The 21667-nt window shown below is 38.2% G+C and overlaps 1 pseudogene; it reads left to right on the top strand.

Annotated features, from left to right (window-relative positions):
* The first annotated feature begins 1342 nt into the window (after positions 1 to 1342).
* LOC133237127 (U6 spliceosomal RNA) lies at positions 1343 to 1439 on the top strand (annotated as a pseudogene).
* Positions 1440 to 21667: the final 20228 nt, after the last annotated feature.

Genomic DNA, 21667 nt, shown 5'->3' with positions numbered 1-21667 from the left:
TCCCACTGGCCTCCAAAGTCAAATTCCCTGGGAGTTCTCAGTCCAGCTCCCTGGGAGTTCTCAGTCCCTTTGCTGGATCCATAGGCTGGGAAACCTGCTGTGGGCCCTAGAACTTTTGCAACAGTGCAAGAACTTCTTTGCTATAATTGTTCTGCAGTTTGTGTGTCGTCTGCTCGGTGGCTCTGTGGTGGTATTAATGGTGACCTCCTCCTAGAGGACTTATGCTGCACGCCACACCTCCCAGGTCTGCTGCAGCCAGAGCCCCTGTCCCTGCGGCAGGCCACTGCTGACCCCTGCCTCCACAGGAGACCCTCAAACACTCCAAGGCAGGTCTGGCTCAGTCTCCTGTGGAGGTCACTGTTCCTTTCCGTGGACCCTGATGCACACAAGGGCTTTGTCTGCACCCTCCCAGCATCTCTGGCAGGTATGAGGTTTAACTCTAAATGCAGTTTCTCCCATCCTACCGTCTTGTGCGGGCTTCTCCTTTATCCTTGGATGTGGGGTATCTTTTCTTGGTGGGATCCAACGTTCTCCTATTGATGGCTGCTCAGCAGCTAGTTGTGATTTTGGTGTTCTTGCGGAAGATGAGCTCACGTCCTTCTACTCCACCATCTTGACAACCGTGGTTTACTTACTTATATAAGTATTTTTTTAAAAAATCAAGTTAATGTCTCATGTTATAGCATAAGTTTTTAAAAACTGAGTTTGGTAAAGGTAACCAACATAATCATATAAAATCATTTCTAGAGAAATAATGTGAAATTTTTTTCTCTCTGTTAACTGTGAAGATTTTTCTTCTGTTTCAGGAGTCCCGAACTCTTGCCAGGATGTGCTTAAGCATCAAGGAGGCCTTTTCATAATTAATAGGACTTCAGAACTGAAAATCTACAATAACAGTGAATTAATATATTATTCCTCTGGAAAAGCTGTATTTAAAATATTTTACAGACAAATAGGTGACTTTTTTCAAACCTACTTCAATTTCTCTTTCAAATGGGCTTTCTGAAGTGTGCTTACTTATAAAAGCCCACTGTCCCCTCTCCTGCTGATCATCACAAAGAATCATCTTCATCATCAGGATGTCCCAAGACCTCCTTGTTCCTGCTGATCATAAGGCAACATTCAGAGGGTTTCCAGAGAGTTCATTTGGATATGCAAGTCAATAGGTTTCAAAAAAAAAAAAAAAACACCACAAACATTTATTCTAAAATGGCTATTTGAGGGACTTCCCTGGAAGTTCAGTGGTTAAGACTCTGTACTTCCAATGCAGGGGAAAGGGTTCACGCCCTGATTGGGGAACTAAGATCTCACATGCCCTATGGTGTGGCCATAAATAAATAAAGTGTCAGCACATATAGTAAAATTGAAATGATACAGTGAAGATTAGCACAGCCCCTGCACAAGAATGAAATGTACTTCATGAAGTATTCAATATTTTTTTAAAAGATACAAATGATTAGGTATAAAATAAACTAAAAGGATATATTGTACAACACAAAGAATGTGGCCAATATTTTATAATAACTATAAGTGGAGTATAAACTTTAACAATTATGAATCACTATATTGTGATTATATAATATTCTACATCAACTTATAGACTTATGTAATACTCTACATCAGCTCTACTTCAGTAAAGTTGTTCCTTGATATTTTTGTAGGTATTTTTTAATCAACATAAATCCAATGTCACTTTTCCGTATATTTTATTGTTATCCTCCTGAGATTAAATCTATTAAAGAATGGCCAAATATCTTCAGAAAATAACTTGGATATTTTGCTCAATCAGTTCAGTTCAGTTCAGTTGCTCAGTCATGTCCAACTCTTTGCGACCCCATGAACCGCAGCATGCCAGGCCTAACTATCCATCACCAGCTCCCAGAATTCACCCAAACCCATGTCCACTGAGGTGATGGTGCATCCACCCATCTCATCTTCTGTCGTCCCCTTCTCCTCCTGCCCTCAATCTTTCCCAGCATCAGGGTCCTTTCCCTGATAGGGAATAAGTCAGCTCTTCGCATCAGGTGGCCAAAGTATTGGGAGTTTCAGCTTCAACATCACTCCTTCCAATGAATACCCAGGACTGATCTCCTTTAGGATGGACTGGTTGGATCTCCTTGCAGTCCAAGGGACTCTCAAGAGTCTTCTCCAATACCACAGTGCAAAAACATCAATTCTTCGGTGCTCAGCTTTCTTTATAGTCCAACTCTCACATCCATACATGACTACTGGAAAAACCATAGCCTTGACCAGACAGACCTTTGTTGACAAAGTAATGTCTCTGCTTTTGAATATGCTGTCTAGGTTGGTCATAACTTTCCTTCCAAGGAGTAAGCGTCTTTTAATTTCGTGGCTGCAGTCACCATCTACAGTGATTTTGGAGCCCAATAAATAAAATCAGCCACTGTTTCCACTGTTTCTCCATCTATTTCCCATGAAGTGATGGGACCAGATGCCATGATCTTTGTTTTCTGAGTGTTGAGCTTTAAGTCAACTTTTCTTTCACTTTCATCAAGAGGCTCTTTAGTTCTTCTTCACTTTCTGCCATAAGGGTGGTGTCATCTGCATATCTGAGGTTATTGATATTTCTCCCGGCAATCTTGATTCCAGTCTGTGCTTCCTCCAGCCCAGCGTTTCTCATGGTGTGCTCTGCATATAAGTTAAATAAGCAGAATGACAATATACAGCCTTGATGTACTCCTTTTCCTATTTGTAACCAGTCTGTTGTTCCATGTTCAGTTCTAACTGTTGCTTCCTGATCTACATACAAATTTCTCAAAAGGCAGGTCAAGTGGTCTGGTATCCCCATCTCCTTCAGAATTTTTGGCAATTTTGCTCAATACCTTTTTGAAATAACTAGTTTTATTTTAAAAATAACCTTAAGCTTTCAGAAAAAGTTATAAGTAGAGTACAAAGAGCTGTTTTTTTTTTTTCTTGAAGCTTTTATGTTTCTAGGTCGCATAAACAGTGAATACTTTAGAATGTATTTCTTATTAACAAATAATCTCTCAACCAGAATAAAACCATCAAAACCTAGAAATTAAAATAGTTGAATTATGACCTTTGTTAGTCCAGGCTGCCATGACAAAATACCATAGATTGGGAGGTTTAAACAACAGAAAGTTATTTTCTCACTGCTTTGGAAGCTGGAAGTCCAAGATCAAGGTGTGGTCAATTTGGTTTCCGTTGAGAACCTTCTTCCTGGCTTGTAGACATCTGCCTTCATGTGCTCACATGGCTTTTTTAAAGTGTATGAACACACAGCAAGAAACAGAAAACTTTTTCTTCTTATAAAACAACCAACTTGTCAGATAAAGACCCCACCCTTATGATCCACTTTAACCTTATCTCCTAAAAATTCTATCTCCAAATACACTCATATTGGGAAGAGGGTGGGGGAGTGGAGTGGCTAGGGATTCATGAATTTGAGAAACACAATTCAGTCCATAGAAACTGTCAAGTCCTGAAACACCATTCAAGTTTCACCAAATGTCCCAGGGATGCCCTATACCGCAGAAGGATCCAGTTCCGAATCACGTTTTTGCCTTTAGTTATCATTTCTCTCTAACCTCTGTCTAACAGTTCCTCATTCTGCCTTTGATTTTTATGACCTTGATACTTTGGAAAATTATAGGCTAGTTATTTTGTAGAACAAAATAAAAAGGTCAGAGTTCTTCCCATTATTGTCTTAACTAACACACAGTAGAAGTTCTATTTACTGACATCCATTTTACTCAACTGATGGAATTAAGCAAACTCTCTGTTCTATTACTGTTATCATATTATTCCAACAAATAAGTGTTACCAGTTTACTTAACAATTGAACAATGCAATTTTAGCAACTTGTCAATAAGGAGTCTTTCTAAAATACCCAATTCAAAACTTATTCATGTTTTATAAATATATTTAATGTGGCCAGTAATTTCTATGGTAAATTTCTACTTTGAATTGATTAGAAACTGAAAACTTTGGGAGTCCCCAAGACCATACTCAGTTTCAATAATTTGTTAGAAAGAGTTACACAATTCAGAAAAACCATTATTCCTGTGGCTCCCATTTATTACAGCAAAAGGATACAGATTAAAATCAGGTGAAAGAAGCAGCACATAAGACAATGTCTAGGAAATTTCCAGACAGTCTTCCGGTTGTCTGTTCCCAGTGGAGTCAAGTGAACTGGACTTACTAGTAGCAATGACTTGTGGCAACATGCATGAAGTACTGGCAACAAGATCACCCAGCCTTGACTTCCAGAGTTTTTATTCAGGCTTGGTCATATACACATGACTGACCACCCACGTGGTCTTCACCCTCCAGAGACTGAGCTGTTACCACACAGCCCAAGACCACATCATAAACTACATTATTACCAGAGACTGTCCAGGTGGCCCAAGGTTTCCAGGTAAACAAATACACTTTTATCAAGCAGGACATTTCAAGCTGTAGGGGTTACCTCCCAGAAGCTCAGAGCAAATACCAGACCTCAAATAATTATATGTTATCAGTTTACTTACGTTTGCTTGAACGATGTGTTTTTAATAAGTTGCTTATATCAGTTCAGTTCAGTCACTCAGTTGTGTCCGACTCTTTGCGACCCTATGAATCACAGCACACCAGGCCTCCCTGTCCATCACCAGCCCCCGGAGTTCACTCAAACTCACGTCCATCAAGTCAGTGATGCCATCCAGCCATCTCATCCTCTGTAGTCCCCTTTTCCTCCTGCCCCAATCCCTCCCAGCATCAGAGTCTTTTCCAATGAGTCAACTCTTCGCATCAGGTGGCCAAAGTACTGGAGTTTCAGCTTTAGCATTGTTCCTTCCAAAAAACACCCAGGACTGATCTTTAGAATGGACTGGTTGGATCTCCTTGCAGTCCAAGGGATCCTCAAGGGTCTTCTCCAACACCACAGTGCAAAAGCATCAATTCTTTGGTGCTCAGCTTTCTTCACAGTCCAACTCTCACATCCATACATGACCACAGGAAAAACCATAGCCTTGACTAGGTGGACCTTTGTTGGCAAAGTAATGTCTCTGCTTTTGAATATACTATCTAGGTTGGTCATAACTTTCCTTCCAAGGAGTAAGCATCTATTAATTTCATGGCTGCAATCACCATCTGCAGTGATTTTGGAGCCCCCCAAAAATAAAGTCTGACACTGTTTCCACTGTTTTCCCATCTATTTCCCATGAAGTGATGGGACCAGATGCCATGATCTTTGTTTTCTGAATGTTGAGCTGTAAGCCAACTTTTTCACTCTCCTCTTTCACTTTCATCAAGAAGCTTTTTAGTTCCTCTTCACTTTCTGCCTTAAGGGTGATGTTATCTGCATATTTGAGGTTATTGATATTTCTCCCTAGCACCTTTCAAAAACATGTGATTCAATGTTCATTTATTTTAGAAATGCAGTAAATGAAAGTGGTAATTTCTAGGTTGGATATATTAGAAAGACTGTAAAGACAAGTTACTAAAACAACAACAACAACAAAAAGAAACAAACTATACTTGTATCAGACAAGAGCAACACATAAAATAAAGACAGTGATAAAGACTCGAAAGTAAACAGCACAAAAATCTAGAAAGATTCTTCATTCAGAGCTCTGGTCTAGCTACTTTAAGTTACTTAAAGAATGTGAAGTTGCACATCTTAGACAATGTACTTTTTGTGTAATTTATGCCAGGAAGAAGATAGGAAATTTCAATCAGCAGACAAAGGCAAGCCCCTGACCTTACAACAAAAGGTTGGTGAATAAATGCATGTGCGTGGGTCTTTATTCTCTAATTCTTTTTTTTAGTTTTAAGCAAGTTTTTCAATAATTATTGAATAATTTGAAAATAATTCAAAATAATTCAATAATATGCCAGACATTAGATAACAGAGATTTGACCACGTTGAATTTTACCTAAACCCTGTGATTCTGGAAATAGGGAATTTTAAAGGAATCTTATCATTTTGTGTTCCAGAAAACAACACAGTTTACAGGGGAAAAAAAAAAAAGCCTTTCACATATATTTGGATAAGACTCACAAAGTCCCTTGTTTACCTATAACAAGGCCAGGCACAAATTTCTATGCTCTGCCTAAATTATTTCCTGAACAACTGGTTTCACTGATCAATCAGGACAAAATACTTGTTAGAAAGACTGGTTAAGTTTCTCTCCTTCCAGAGCCCTGAACTTTAGCCCACCCCCATCCCCAGCATGAGCCTTTATCAGTCTATATTGTCTAGTGACATTACACCACTCTTTATAGTATAAAAACTATACCTTACAACAGTGTATGCCCATTTCTTCCTTCCCGGTATTTATGCTACTGCTCTTATACATTTGACTTTACACATTAGAAACCTCAGAGTACATGATCATTATTTTTGTTTAAAAATTTAATTATCTTTTAAAGTACTTAAATAGAAAAATTTTATATATTAACCTGAATAGTCACCATTTCCAGTGCTCTTCATCCCTCTATGGATTTTATTTCCATCTGGTATAACTTTTGCTTGAAAGATTTCCTTTAACATTTCTTGTAGTGCAGTACTTCTGGTGATGAACTCTTGTATCTTTTTTTCTTTTCAGTTTATCTAAACCAAAAAGACTAACAACAAAAAATACCCCCAAAATAGTTCATTTATTTCTCCTACTCCCTACTCCCTGCTTCTGGCAACCATCAGTCTGTTCTCTATATCTATAAGCATAGTTTTAAAAATATATATATACATTAGATTCCACACAAGGAGAGATTATGTGTTATCTTTCTCTGTTATCACTTAGCATAATACCCTTGAGTTCTGCCTATATTGTCGCAAATTATAAGATGTCTTTCTTTTTTATGGCTCAACAATATTCCACTGCAATACATATGCCATAATTTTTTATCAACAGGCATAAGATTATAGTTAATAACATAGGAGATAAATCAATTTATATTTTTAAAAGAGATAATCCAAAAGAAAGGAGAAAAACGGGAAAAAAAGAGCAACATGTAAGATAAAAAATAGTTCACATCAAATATAAATGGTCTAAGGACTCAAAAGACTGAGATTGTCAGATTAAATAAACAATACAAAACCCAAATATATGCTGTCTTTAAGAAATACACTTTAAATATAAGGACAAGAATGGGCTTAAAAGTAAAAGGATGAGAAAAAGATATTCCATACTAACACTTGTAATAAGAAAGCTGGGAGAGTTGTATTAATATTGGACAAAGTAGATTCAAGAAAAAAAATACAGCTAGGTATTTAAAAAGGTAATTTCATAATAATAAAACAATCAAGAGGACATAACCATTCTAAATATGCTTGCCCCTCATAACAAAACTTTAAAATACATGAAGCAAAAATGGATACAACTGCAAAGAAATATAGGTAAATTCACAATTATGATTTTTTTAAAAATTACCCCTCTCTGAATAGTTAATAGACACAGACAGAAAATCCCTAGTTTTCTCATTCAAATCTCAGAACATAAGGTTGAATATTTCCAGCAATTTTCTTTACACATTCAGAAGTAGAGCCTATAAAGAAACGTTTGATTGCTGGTCAACTTATCATCAGGGCTTCCTTGGTAGCTCAGTGGTAAACAATCTGCCCGCAATGCAGGAGATGCAGGAGACGTGAGTTTGATCCCTGGGTCAGGAAGATCCCTGGAGGAGGGCATGGCAACTCACTCCAGTATTCTTGCCTGGAGAATTCCATGGACAGAGGAGCCTGGCGGGCTACAGTCCATAGGGTTGCAAAGAGTCAGACAAAACTGAAGCGACCTAGCACACACTCACACAGCTTATCATCATTTCCAGGTGCTATGTTAATCAGAGCCAGACATGTAAATCAGCATTGTGAAGCAGCAATATTCTGGAGAGATTAATAGCTCTGGAGTCAGAGAAACCTGAATTCTCTCACATACCAACTATGCAACCTGGGCCAAACGGGGTAACTTCTTAGAGTCTCAGTTTTCTCATTTGTAATCATGGGCTAAAAATAGCATCATTAGGAGCTGTTACATAGTACATTACCTATTATTATACAACAATTTGAAAGAATCAACTCCCATTTGGTCTGATCAGAACTCTTTTTTTGTCTGTCCTTCTATCCTGTTTTAGAGAAACAGCTTAGTAGATGGGAACACTATTGAGTGCGGAGATCATGGAAAAGACGTCTCTGAAACCACTGTCACTTTTGATGCAAAGAAATATTGCCCTTTGTTCTGTGCCTGCAGCTGTCTCTTTTAGACTGTTCACATGCTTAAGACTTGGCTCAAGAAGGTTTTTGTAATGCCCACCAGACAGAATTATCGAGGATTGTGTTCTAGCAAGCCAAAGTCATGTTAAGCAAAGGAGTCAAGCAGTTGTGTATGAAACATTTTAGTATCATCGCATGAAGTTGCATGGTGTAAATTACTGAAACAGGAGTAGACCTAAATCCTAATTGTAACTCTATTAGGAAGAAGTGCATGATCCTTACCAAACTGACTTTCTGGGTCTTCACTGCATTACCTATACAATGACAGAATTTGATACACATAGTCACTCAGTTTCCCCAAATTCTATGTTACTAGAAATGACTCTAGAAACAAAATGTTCAGAAGACTTCAATCATTCATTTACTCCTACATTTACTGACCAATTTTTAAATTCAGTAAGTTACTAGAAACTGTTCTAGACATAGTAGGGGTTAGAGGATGGAGGAAATGGTATGTCGAAGAGTCCTTACTTTCAAGAATTTTTAATTCCTTGGAGAAAAAGAATAATAAAAGTAAATATATAATATAAAGGCAACTAGTAAAATTTAAGGAAATACTAATATCAAGAAGGAAATATTTAGAGGGAGGCAACATGGGTGTACCTATGACTGATTCTTGTTGATGTGTGACAGAAAACCACCAACAAAACAAGTGGAGGTGATGGAATTCCAGTTGTACTATTTCAAATCCTAAAAGATGATGCTGTGAAAGTGTTGCACTCAATATGCCAGCAAATTTGGAAAACTCAGCAGTGGCCACAGGACTGGAAAAGGTCAGTTTTCATTCCAATCCCAAAGAAAGGCAATGTCAAAGAATGCTCAAACTACCACACAATTGCACTCATCTCACACGCTAGCAAAGAAATGCTTAAAATTCTCCAAGCCAGGCTTCAACATTACATGAAACGTGAACTTCCAGATGTTCAAGCTGGATTTAGAAAAGGCAGAGGAACCAGAGCTCAAATTGCCAACATCCGTTGGATCATCAAAAAAGCAACAGAATACCAGAAAAACATCTACTTCAGCTTTGTTGACTATGCCAAACCCTTTGACTGTGTGGATCACAACAAACTGTGGAAAATTCTTGAAGTGATGGGAATACCAGACCTCCTGACCTCCTCCAGAGAAATCTGTATGCAGGTCAAGAAGCAACAGTTAGAACCAGACATGGAACAACAGACTGGTTCCAAATTGGGAAAAGAGTGCGTCAAAGCTGTATATTGTCACTCTGCTTATTTAACTTATATGCAGAGTACATCATGCGAAATGCCAGGCTGGGTGAAGCACAAGCTGGAATCAAGATGGCCAGAGAAATATCAATAACCTCAGCTATGCAGATAACACCACTGTTATGAAAGAAAACAAAGAAGAACTAAAGAGTCTCTTGATGAAAGTGAAAGAGGAGAGTAAAAAAGCTGGCTTAAAACTCAACATTCAAAAAAGAAAGATCATGGCATCCAGTCCCATGATTTCATGGCAAATAGATGGGCAAACAATGGAAATTGTGAGATACTTTATTTTCTCTCGCTCCAAAATCACTGCAAATGGTGACTGCAGCCATGAAATTAAAAGATGCTTGCCCCTTGGAAGAAAAACTATGACCAACCGAGACAACATATTAAAAAACAGAGACATTATTTTGCCAACAAAGTTCTGTCTAGTCAAAGCTATTTTTCCAGTAGTCATGTATGGATGTGAGAGTTGGACTATAAAGAAAGCTGAGCCTGAAGAATTGATCCTTTTGCACTGTGGTGTTGGAGAAAACTCTTGAGATTCCCTTGGACTGCAAGGAGATCAAACCAGTCAATCCTAAAGGAAATCAGTCCTGAATATTCATTGGAAGGACTGATGCTGAAGCTGAAGTTCCAATACTTTGGCCACCTGATGGGAAGAACTGACTCATTGGAAAAGACCTTGATGGTGGGCATGATTGAAGGCAGGAGGAAAAGGAGAAGACAGAGGATGAGATGGTTGGATGGCATCACTGACTCAATGGACATGAGTTTGAGCGAGCTCTGGGAGTTGGTGATGGACAGGGAAGCCTGGCATGCTGCAGTCCATGGGGTCACAAAGAGTCAGACACGCCTGAGTGACTGAACTTAACTTAGTTGTCCAACTTAGTGTTCAACTCTTTTCAACCCCATGGACAGTAGCCTGCCATGCTTCTCTGTCCATGGGATGTTCTGGGCAAGAATACAGGAGTGGATTGCCATTTCCTTCTCCAAGAATCCCTGTTTTATATTAAAAGAAAATCCCTCCAGGCTTTAGGGCTTAATTCAGGGTAATTGTAAAACTAGACAGTTGACTATAGTATAGCTCAAATATTATTAGCACTGTTACCAAGTCCAAACTCACTCTGCTCACCACATGACAAGCCAATGAATCTGAGAGACAAGGTGTTAAGGCAAGGAATATGACTTTATTCAGAGAGCAAGCTGACAGAGAAGATGGCAAACACCTCAAAATGACCATCTTGTCAGGACCTGGATATCAGGGGTTTTTTTGTGGATCAGAGAAGGGGCAGGGGGTGGGGGGTGGAGGTGAGAAAAAAAGTAAAAAGACCATTTAATTCTTGCAATTATCTCCTAGAATGACAAGCCTCAGGCAGGGGGATATGTTAGAATCTTTTCCTTATAGACATTCACAGGTGGGCAGGGTCACATTGTGGGCTAAACAAAGGCACTTTAGTTTCAGGGTCAGGCAGAGGGGGCAGGGTTATGTATGGTTATATACATAACCATATGTATATATAACCATATGTATACATAACCATACATATGGTATGAGGCAGGCCATTATGTATGGTTACAATAACAAAAGGCAAAATAAGAGTTAAAGTCACAGCAGGGAATCAACTTTAACCCTTCCTGGTTACCATTCCCCACTGTCAACATCCATCCCATAAACTTGTGGGGGTGATGACAATTCTGCTTGTCAAATGGATCTTTCTGGGAGTGTCTGCCACAGGTGCCAGTATTTCAAACGTTAAGATTTGTCTTCTTTTAGTTCCTCTTTGAAAAGTGTCCACTTTACACCTGTAGACTTAGAAATATTTAACTTCAAACCCAAGAGGCAGCTTATCAACTTAAGAAATTTAGTGTTTTTCTACTTATGGGAAGATGCAGGAGTCAGGGCTCATTAAAATGACTTCTTTGGTATGTACTTCAGCTGTCTGAGACCTATAATCCTGTATTTTCAGCGTTTCCTCGGGATTCACTATTAGGAGAATAATGAACAGCAGAACAGCAGAGCTGTTCTCCTGGGTTCCCTTACCCTACTGCTCTCTCCCGGGCTCCCTTTCCCAATAAAATCTCTTGCTTTGTCAGCACATGCGTCTCCTCGGACAATTCATTTCCGAGTGTTAGACAAGAGCCCAGTTTCGGACCCTGGAAGGGGTCCCCCTTCCTGCAACAACTACAGTCTGATTCCCCTTCCTTGGGGCTCACTGGCTCATGTTGAAGTGCTGTAATTGCTGATTCGTTTCTCAGGGCTCCCCTCTTGGTTATGGATTTGACCAATATGTTGGACCAAAATGTTTGGGAGACATTTCATGACCAACTTTTGTCCCATGGTACTGGGAGGTTCATCCCAGACAAGGCAAACATTCTTGATATGTCACTCCAGGTGTCAAGTTTTGGACAAATCCCTATCAATAATTAAAATTCTCTGGATTCTGTCTAACTATTAATATAATCCAGGAGACATTTTCCCTCGTTGCTTCTTCCCATACCAGAATCACACTATTACGATCATTTTCTTAAAACGTTTAGCCACAGAAGTTTTGTTGGAGGCTTGATTTACACATTGGTTACTACAAGAGATAACAATCTTATAAATTAGACAGAATATAAGCAATGCAGTCAGTAACACTGACAATGACATAGTGCAGCAGGGAGACACAAAGCATGATTTGAAGACAAAGAATAAACATAATCTATGATTGGTATAATGGTTTTCATCTAGTCACAATAACTGGGAGTTCAAAGGAGGCAGAACTGCTTGAATGAGCTATTTGCAGTTTCACTGTACTGGTTGTGTGTTTTAGACATGCATGGCTTAATCTTTCAGATAAGCATATGTTACTGGCAAGATCAACCAGGTAGAGAGAAAAAGATAAATATTTTAATTTTGCTTACAAAAGGTACAATTTACCAAGTTATATTGTCATAATTAATTTAAGAAGGTTTTCATTACATTTGGAAAACACAGGTTTAAACCAGTAATCCTTTTATACAGAAACCATAAAAATTACAACCATATATTTTTTGGTTAACAGCTTTATGAAGTCATCAGATTTCTCATTAGAATTCTTCAATTTCTTACTCAGTTCTGCATGTGGTCTGAAAGTCAGAAACTTTCATTTATCCCAAAGTCCTTTTTATAAATCTTGAAAAGGAGACATTTTTGCAATATTAGAGTGAAACTGTAACTGTCTACAAAAGACTTAAAATTGACAATGATTACAATGCAATTGACAAAGCCATCCTGTTACTGCCGTGACATACAACACTTTCAGAAAATAACTGGAATTATGAGGGATGATATTCTACCAGGAGTAGAATTCTCTAATCTTAATCATCTTAACACCAGATTATTAAGGACTCCATATAATCTCTAGATTATCTGTACCATTTATCACATAATATAACTTAAAATTGGTTACTCATTTCACAACACCTCCCTTACAGTTTCATATACCAAGTGAACCTAATTAGCTTAGTATCTCCCTTTGAGGTGACTCAGGGGACTTCTAAAACACCCCAAAGTTAGCTAGAAGTCAAAGGAACTTTATTATAATTTGATTTGGGAAGCTTTGTCAAAGGAACACCAAAAAACATTTTAAAATACAACAGGACCATAGATTCCTGTGAAACTTCCCCAAAGTGACAATAAGAGACTTCAAAGGTAAATACAGAATACTTAAAAGGTAAATAAACTTAAAATCTGTTATCAAAGTCAGTTTAGCAGCTTCAGAAAACTTGTCTTTTACCAGAGAGAAAAGCCAAATTTACCAGCTTAAAGCTTCATTTACTCAATTAAACTTGTTTTAAACTTAGTCAATCCTGACTGATCATATACCAAACCCATCTGGGAGTCCATTTTCCATAAACCCTTCATTACTTAATTTATATTAACTTCTAAATTGTAGACTATCTGGAGAGGTCCTAAAACATATATTTCATAGTAAACAAAGGTTTACTCAAAAACTCCTCTAATCTCATTTGTACTTTCTTTTCTCAAATGTTTCTTTACGTTGAGTTACTTTCCTTACTGTCAAATTTGCTTATTTAGCTTGTATTAAACCTAGGCATATTAAACTTAAGGCATGGACATGAGAGTTGGACCATAAAGAAGGCTGAGCATCAAAGAATTGATGCTTTTGAACTGTGGTGCTGGAGAAAACTCTTGAGAGTCCCTTGGACTGCAAGGAGATCAAACCAGGCAATCCTAAAGGAAATCAACCCTTAATATTCATTGGAAGGACTGATGCTGAAGCTGAAGCTCCAATACTTTGGCCACCTGATGTTCTAAGAGTTGACTCATTGAAAAAGACCCTGATGCTGGGAAAGATTGAAGACAGGAGGAGAAGGGGACAACAGAGGATGAGATGGTTGGATGGCATCACTGAGACAATGGACATGAGTTTGAGCAAGCTCCGGGAGATGGTGAAGGACAGGGAAGCCTGGTGTGCTGCAGTCCATGGGGTCACAAATAGTCAGACACGACTGAGTGACTGAACAACAACAAAACCTAGGCACAATGAAAGTATTGTACTTAATATTATATTTAAAGTTGATAACTCAAGACATGCCTATCAGATCAGTTAACTTAAACATTAATACCAGGTACTAATTTAATATTGAATATTTCCCATTTCACATGAACCTGAAATTTATTTACCTTAATTTCTCTTGTATTTAGAATTGTTTGATTTATAAGCGCTAAATTTTGTTTAAGCCAATTAAATAGAGCTCCTTTACAGATCAACTTTGGCAATGGCATCAAAAGATAAAGACATGTACAGACATACACACAGTGAGGACTCAGTTCTTTCAAGATTTCAGTCCTGAATCAGGTACAGCAATATAAAACCCATCAGTTTACAAAAGAGGTTGGATTAAAAATTGGGTTTCTCACAAATGGAACAAATCAAGCTCTCTCGACTAGACAGCTAAATATTTGTAGAAAAAGCATTCATGATGTCTATTTGTTTTGGATAAGACAATTTTTATTTTTCCCATTTTAAAATTTGCATTACAAAAGGTAGCAGAGATAGACCAGATCAGACTTTTGTATCTCAAAGATATAAGCAAGTTCTTCCTAGAATGACTTTGTTTTCCTCCTTTCTCCCCCAAAGAACTGGGTGACCACCCCAATGAAACCTAAGGAGTGACACACCCATCCACCCCTGTTGGAAAGCTTCACCCCTTCTTCTTTAGCCTAGGGGAGAAGGCCTCCTGCTAGGAAGGTAGCAGCCAGGAGGAACCTTACAGAAAGTACTTCTCATTTTAGATGGAGCAGTAAGTACAAGAGGTCTGTCTGTTACCAAAAAAGTAAACAAACCAAACAGAACCACGCTAGCAGGAAGTCACCAGAAAAAGAAGTAAATGGCTCAGAGATGCCCAGAAATCCAAAAACCAAATGGCAAGATTGTCTCAAACGGGACTCTGAATCCCATGTAAGCCTGTGACGTTTCTCCAGGTGGTTGCAGTTTTCCTTCCTTGGGAGAGATTCCCAAACTGAAGCTAAAGTTCTCCATGGTCAAAGTTATCCAGGGCTCCTATAGAGGAAATTATAATTGGATGTCTAAAGTTCAAGGGAGCCCCCAAGGCCTATTCTTTATCAGAGTGTTCCTCTCCTTTGCAAAGGGTTTCTAAAAGCAAGATTGTAAAACTGTGAGTCATTCAGGGGCCATTGCTCTTCTGATCTTAACATAATTAATATGGGCCTCAAAAAGCTTTCCTTCAGGATAGATGAAATATTTCCCATTTTTATAAGTTTGATAACACCAAAACACAAAAGACATAGGCAAATTTCAAAAAAAATGGCAGAAACAGATTGCATCAATGCACCAGTGAACTGGCCCCCAACTCAGGTAAATAAATTTACCCTACAAAACAAATGAACTCATTCCAACTAGGTACCTCACCCCACAAGAACTAGGTCCCCAGTGACCTGGTTTCCATTCAGGTAGAGTTCAGCAACTCCTCCCCCTCCAACAAGGAGGCTTGTCTAACAAACTGGCTTGTCCCATAAAGGAAAAGCCCAAATTGTGGGGGAAATATGTTCCTGGTTTGCCACCAGAGCAATTTACCCTACATAATCAAGTCTGTCAACTCGCAACACAAGAGGACACACAAAGCTACAAATGAACCAGCTGAACCAGCTATTGAATTGGGTAGGCTTACCCTATGAGCAAAATCGAGTTTGTTGACTCGTAGTTTTTTTGGTTCCTTGTATCAACTGCTAAGCACTGGCAAGCCAGTGTCACTTCAGGGAATCTTGAAGGAAAGATCCTTAGCACAAAAATGGTCCCACCAGCTGCTTAGGGTCTTACCGCAGTACTCCTTGGTCTAAGCCCATTACCTGCAAACAGCAAGGCTCCTGGCTGGCTAAGCCAAATTTGTTACAGAGTCAAGCTCACTCTGCTTGCCACATGATAAGCCAACGAATCTGAGAGACAAGGTGTTGAGAAAGGAATATGACTTTATTCAGAGAGCCAGCTGACCAAGAAGATGGCAGACTAAAGTCTCAAAATAACCATCTTGTCAGGACCTGGATGTCAGGTTCTTTTATGGATTAGGATGGGGAGACGTGAGGAAACAAAGTAAAAAGAACTTTTAATTCTTGCAAATATCTGACAAGCCACAGGCAGCAGGCTATGTTAGTTTCTTTTCCTTACTGTCATTCACAGGTGGGCAGGGTCCCGTTGTCTCCCTGTGAGCTAAACAAAGACACTTTAGTTTGAGTCAGACAGAGGTGGCAGAGTTCTCCTATGTATGATTATAATAATGAACAAGAAAAACAAGGGTTAAAGTCATAGCATGGATTCAAAATTACCGCTTCCGGGACACAGAAACACTTAAAAAAAATTTTTTTTTTGTTTTACAGCAACCTTATATTTGTGATTTGCACTGACAGCTGCTGCTGATTCTGTCTAGTTGCAATCACAAAGATTTCTATTTTTTAAAATAATACTTCTACTTAAAGATTATGAGTGGATTTGAATCTTCTTTCATACTTCCAATTCTCAGCCTGATTCTTATTTTTATCTTAAGTATTAAAATCATCATGACCAAAGCTTCCAAGCAACATTTTCCTCCAGTTCCCAGACCTTTACCAATTATTGGAAATCTACACATCCTTAATTTGAAGAGGCCATATCAAACCATGCTGAAGGTACAGAAATAAATAATTTTTCATTTCATGATTTATAATTTCCTCATTTTACCTTTGTGGGTTTACTAGCTTGTATGTATTTAAAACTGCTTCATATAATATATAATGAGGTAATTAGATTCAAAATTAATAGAGCTGCTTTAGTTTTTAGTTTTTTTTTTAAATTTGTATATGTAAAAATATTAGTCAATATATTTCTATTATTTAAGGTGACATTTTTATCCTAAAATATTTATGACACAGAACTTCTATCTCAACTATTTCAATCTACATATTTCATATACTCCCTACTATGAAGGAACTGATCTGTGATCATAGAGACTTTTAGTTAATTACTCAAAACAGTATGCACAAAAGATACAACCAAGAGCTTGCATGGCCCCAGAAACTGAGACTTGGGATTTAGTTTTGAGCTTGCATTAATTAGCTGTGAGAATTTATGTAAGAAGTTGGCCTCTGTTTCCTCATGTTTAAAATTACAGGGCTAGATCAAATGCTTGAACAATTTTCTCCAATTTTCACTTCACAGATTTTATAGTTCTTGACTGTGGGGTAAGATGGAAGGAAAGAAAGAAGGAGGGAGGAAGGGAGGAAATTTATAGTTGGTGTTTGTCTGTCAATTTCAATTTTTAAGTTCTAAAGGGCAGATAATCAAAATTGAATTCTGCTATATTCTATAACTTCCTAGCTTGAAAATCCTCACACAACATATATTGAAGATAAGAACAGTACTTTACCTCAATGGGCAACTTAATAATAATACCAGTTTGTATTTTAGTTTTTATTTTACAATGACTGCAAGGATTCCACTCATTTTGTACAATCACTCTAGTAGGAAAATAGGGAGTTATTTTTATCTCAGTTTTACGTATGTGTAACTCAAAACAAAGGTCCTTCTAGTCAAGGCTATGGTTTTTCCAGTAGTCATGTATGGATGTGAGTTGGACTATAAAGATTGAGCACCAAAGAATTGATGCTTTTGCACTGTGGTGTTGGAGAACTCTTGAGAGTCCCTTGGACTGCAAGGAGATCTAACCAGTCCATCCTAAAGGAGGTCAGTCCTGAATGTTCATTGGAAGAATTGATGCTGAAGCTGAAACTCCAATACTTTGGCCACCTGATGCAAAGAACTAACTCATTTGAAAAGATCCTGATGCTGGGAAAGATTGAAGGTGAGAGGAGAAGGGGATGACAGAGGATGAGGTGGTTGGATGGCATCAGCGACTCAAAGGACATGAGTTTGAGTAAATTCCGGAAGTTGGTGATGGACAGGGAGGCCTGGCATGCTGCAGTCCATGGGGTCGCAAAGAGTCAGACATGACTGAGTGACTAAACTGAACTGAACTGAACTCAAAACAATTGACTTTATTTACTAACTAAAGAACTAGGACTTGAGTTTTTTAATCTTATAAAATGACTTTATGGCTTTTTCTCCTACATTCAAAGGTCACATAACACAAAGGTTAATTCCTCAGAACAATTTCTTTCAATAAATTCCTTCATCTAATTCCATATACCCCAATCACATTTGTTTCCTCAACATCCCTGTCTTTGCTTACGTATTAACCAGCCTAATCTCTGTACTACTTAGTCTTCCATTTTTTTTCTCACTCCCACCGCTGTTCTATTGCTCTGTGCTCATTTCACCTATGAAATGTCTTCTCCCCACCTCTCCCTCTGCTGTCTACCATTTTTCTTCCTTAAAATTTACCTAAGTTTTGTTCTTTGCTGGAAACATGCCATATCCTCTTTTTTTCTTTTAACTGCTGGAAAATTGTTTTACAATGCTGAGTTGGTTTCTGCCATACAACTATGCTCATCCATCATCATTATGTATATATCCCTTCCCTATTGAGCCTCCCTCCTCTCCCTGCATCCCACCCATCTAGATCATTAGAGCACCAGGCTGGGCTCCCCATATCCTCTTATCCTCTTAATACACAGTGGTCCTTACCTGAAGGACTCTGTCCTCACAGTCTCAAATTTTCATATTTATTTAAATTTTCACTTCCTTATAAGATTTATCTTAATTTACATTATCTTCCTAAATTGTAGCGCCCTCCTGCAATTCCTGTCACAATCCTAAAGTTGTTTTCTAAAATCAAGTATCTTAAAGAACATTAGCAGTCTCCATCTCATTTCCTACTTGAACCTTAGTCCAGTTAGGATGACAGGTTCTGTCCCAGCAAGTACAAACATATTGTTTGCTGAACTTTGTCCCTTACTAGCTGTGTGACTTCTTGGCCACAATACCTTGCCTATACAGCAAGGATGATGATAAGATCTACTTCTCAGGTTGGTAATATGCATAGAAGTAAATAATGGTGCTGGGAATAAAGTTAAAGAGGAAACAAATATTGGTTCTTACTATTTTTCATTATCAAAGAAAATGGAATTTTTTGAGTAAGAAGTGTTATGTGGAAAACAAAGAATTAATTTGGTTTTCTGTGGTCATAGCATCCCACAAAAGACAGGGCATGAGTATGATTGTCAGGTAAGTCAGGTCAGTGTGGTAGTCAGGAAATGTTTTGCCTCTCTAGAACCCTGGATGGGCATTTTCTGAGACCCAACAAAATATACTAGGGAGCAGGACTTTCCTGGGGGTCCAGCGGCTAAGTCTTCATGCTCCTAAAGAAGGGGGTCCAGGTTGGATCTCAGGTCAGGGAACTAGAGGCTGCATGCCCCAGTGAAAAGTTTGAATGCTACAAGGAAAGATTCCTCATGCCAAAATGAATATCAAAGATCTCGTGTGCTACATTTAAGACCTTGTGCAGCCAAACAAATTTTAAATATAAAATAATTTTAAAAATAATTTAAACTACCAATTTATATATATTAGGGAGAAGCTATACATCAATTTCACAATATTAGGGCACTGTTACTATGAAAGCTCAAACAAAATGGAGCATAAGGATGGTCCATAGAAGATTGATAATACTGTAAATAAGGCTGAAGCAGGTATAAGTAACCACAGGAGTCTCTTTATAAACTAGCACTGTAGTCTGGTTTAATAAGGTCATAAAACTGGTTAGTGTGTTGAAGTTAAATTACCAAATATTGAGAACCAGTTCACTTGTTACTATAGCACAATGCTTTAGTTGCTTTTCTTTTTCTTAAACATCTAAGCTCTCCCAGAAATATGGCTCCATTTATAGCATCCAAATAGGGCCAAGGAAGGTGGCAGTTCTCTGGATATGAAACGGTGAAAGATGTGCTGGTTAATCACACTGATCAATTTGGGGAACGGTTTCATGTGCATATATCTGAAAGACTTTTTGAAGGAAAAGGTATTAAACTCTAAACTTAAAATATATCCTTGTGGTTAAAACTATTAAGTCAGTTTCCCTGTATTCTCTTGCATAATTTCTTTCATGATGCAATTTTTCCTTCATCAGCATATACACATTACACAAATAGGATTTACTCCAAAGAAAATTTATAATTTATGGTTTTATTCTCATTATATATAATAACTAATTTTAGTAAATGAGTTAATTAGTAGCTAGCTACTTGCTGAAAAATACGATACCAGGGAAATGCAATGATAGAGAACAGAAACCACCCACTTAAAGAGGTCACAATCTAATGACTGCATAGACTCATTAAACAATACACTTGCTGCTGCTGTTACTGCTGCTAATTCGCTTCAGTCATGTCCGACTCTGTGTGACCCCATAGACGGCAGCCCATCAGGCTCCTCTGTCCCTGGGATTCTCCAGGCAAGAACACTGGAGTGGGTTGCCATTTCCTTCTCCAATGCACGAAAGTGAAAAGTGAAAGTGAAAGTGAAGTCGTGTCCGACTCTTACCGACCCCATGAACTGGAGCCTACCAGGCTCCTCCGTCCATGGGATTTTCCAGGCAAAAGTACTGGAGTGGGGTGCCAACACTTAGTGTTGTAAATATACTGAAACGTATTTTTACCTGGATAAAGTTGTTGCATCTTGTTCATGTGAATCTGTCTTAAATGCCTTGATAAAATCCAGATATTCTACTTTTATGGAATTTCATTTATCTAATGACCTTCTTGCTTCCCTGGTGGCTCAGTGGTAAGGAATCCACCTGCCAATGCAGGAGATGCAGATTCCATCCCTGGGTCAGGAAATTCCCTTGGAGAAGAAAATGGCAACCCACTCCAGTATTCTTGCCTGGAAAATCTCATGGACAGACAGGCCTGGTGGGCTACAGTCCATAGGGTCACAAGAGTCAGACATGACTTATCAACTAAACAAGAATAACTCAGTTACTAGATGAGCTGTTTAAGACTAACACTTTAACTTGTTAACACTAACTTAATAACTCTTTAAAAATGGAAATGATGTTACTTTGACCATTATTTTTAATAAACAAATGCTGGCTCCGAGTAAATACCACTGAGCCATTTTAATGCAATGATCTTTTAAAAAAGTATTTCCCACATTCTTGTCCTTAAAACACTAATTCCATGAGATGTTAGTAGATATTCTCTGTGAAGAGGCAGCATCAGGGAATTTGAGAAATCCTACGTGTTAGAGATTGAATCCTCTTCGGACGCATGGGTTTGTCTTTATTAGCAAATTAAAGCTTCTGAGAAAAACACCAAAGCCTGTTTAATTTTATTTAGTGACATTTTCCCTCACTTATAAGCCTTTGGGACATTTCTTATGCTTGGAATTGTCATGAATGTCTCATAAAATCAGCATTGGGAAGCATTCGAGATTCTTAGTCTGTAGATTCCAGGATTCACCTTCTCTTTTTCCTTCTAGAAATTTGGAACAGCTTCCTGTCTCTTGCTTCTGGCATCTCTGCTCTTTTCTACAATACCTCAAATAGTGTTGGCTGACTTCATGGTTATATATAAAATTGCTTTGATTTTTATCAATATTAAAGCTAGTAAAGCCACACAAGCGCTCAGGAGAGTTAAAATAGGGTTCCTGAGAAATCACAGAGGGAGCCTGGCCCTGCCAACACCTTGTTTTGGGCTTCTGGCTTCTAGAACTGTGAGAGAACATATTGCTGTTGTTTTAAGTCAAAAAAGAGCTAGTATTCTTTTTCC

This window comes from Bos javanicus, chromosome 23, assembly GCF_032452875.1.
Source record: "Bos javanicus breed banteng chromosome 23, ARS-OSU_banteng_1.0, whole genome shotgun sequence".
Taxonomy (NCBI): Eukaryota; Metazoa; Chordata; class Mammalia; order Artiodactyla; family Bovidae; genus Bos; species Bos javanicus.
This window is presented reverse-complemented; position numbering and strand designations above follow the sequence as displayed.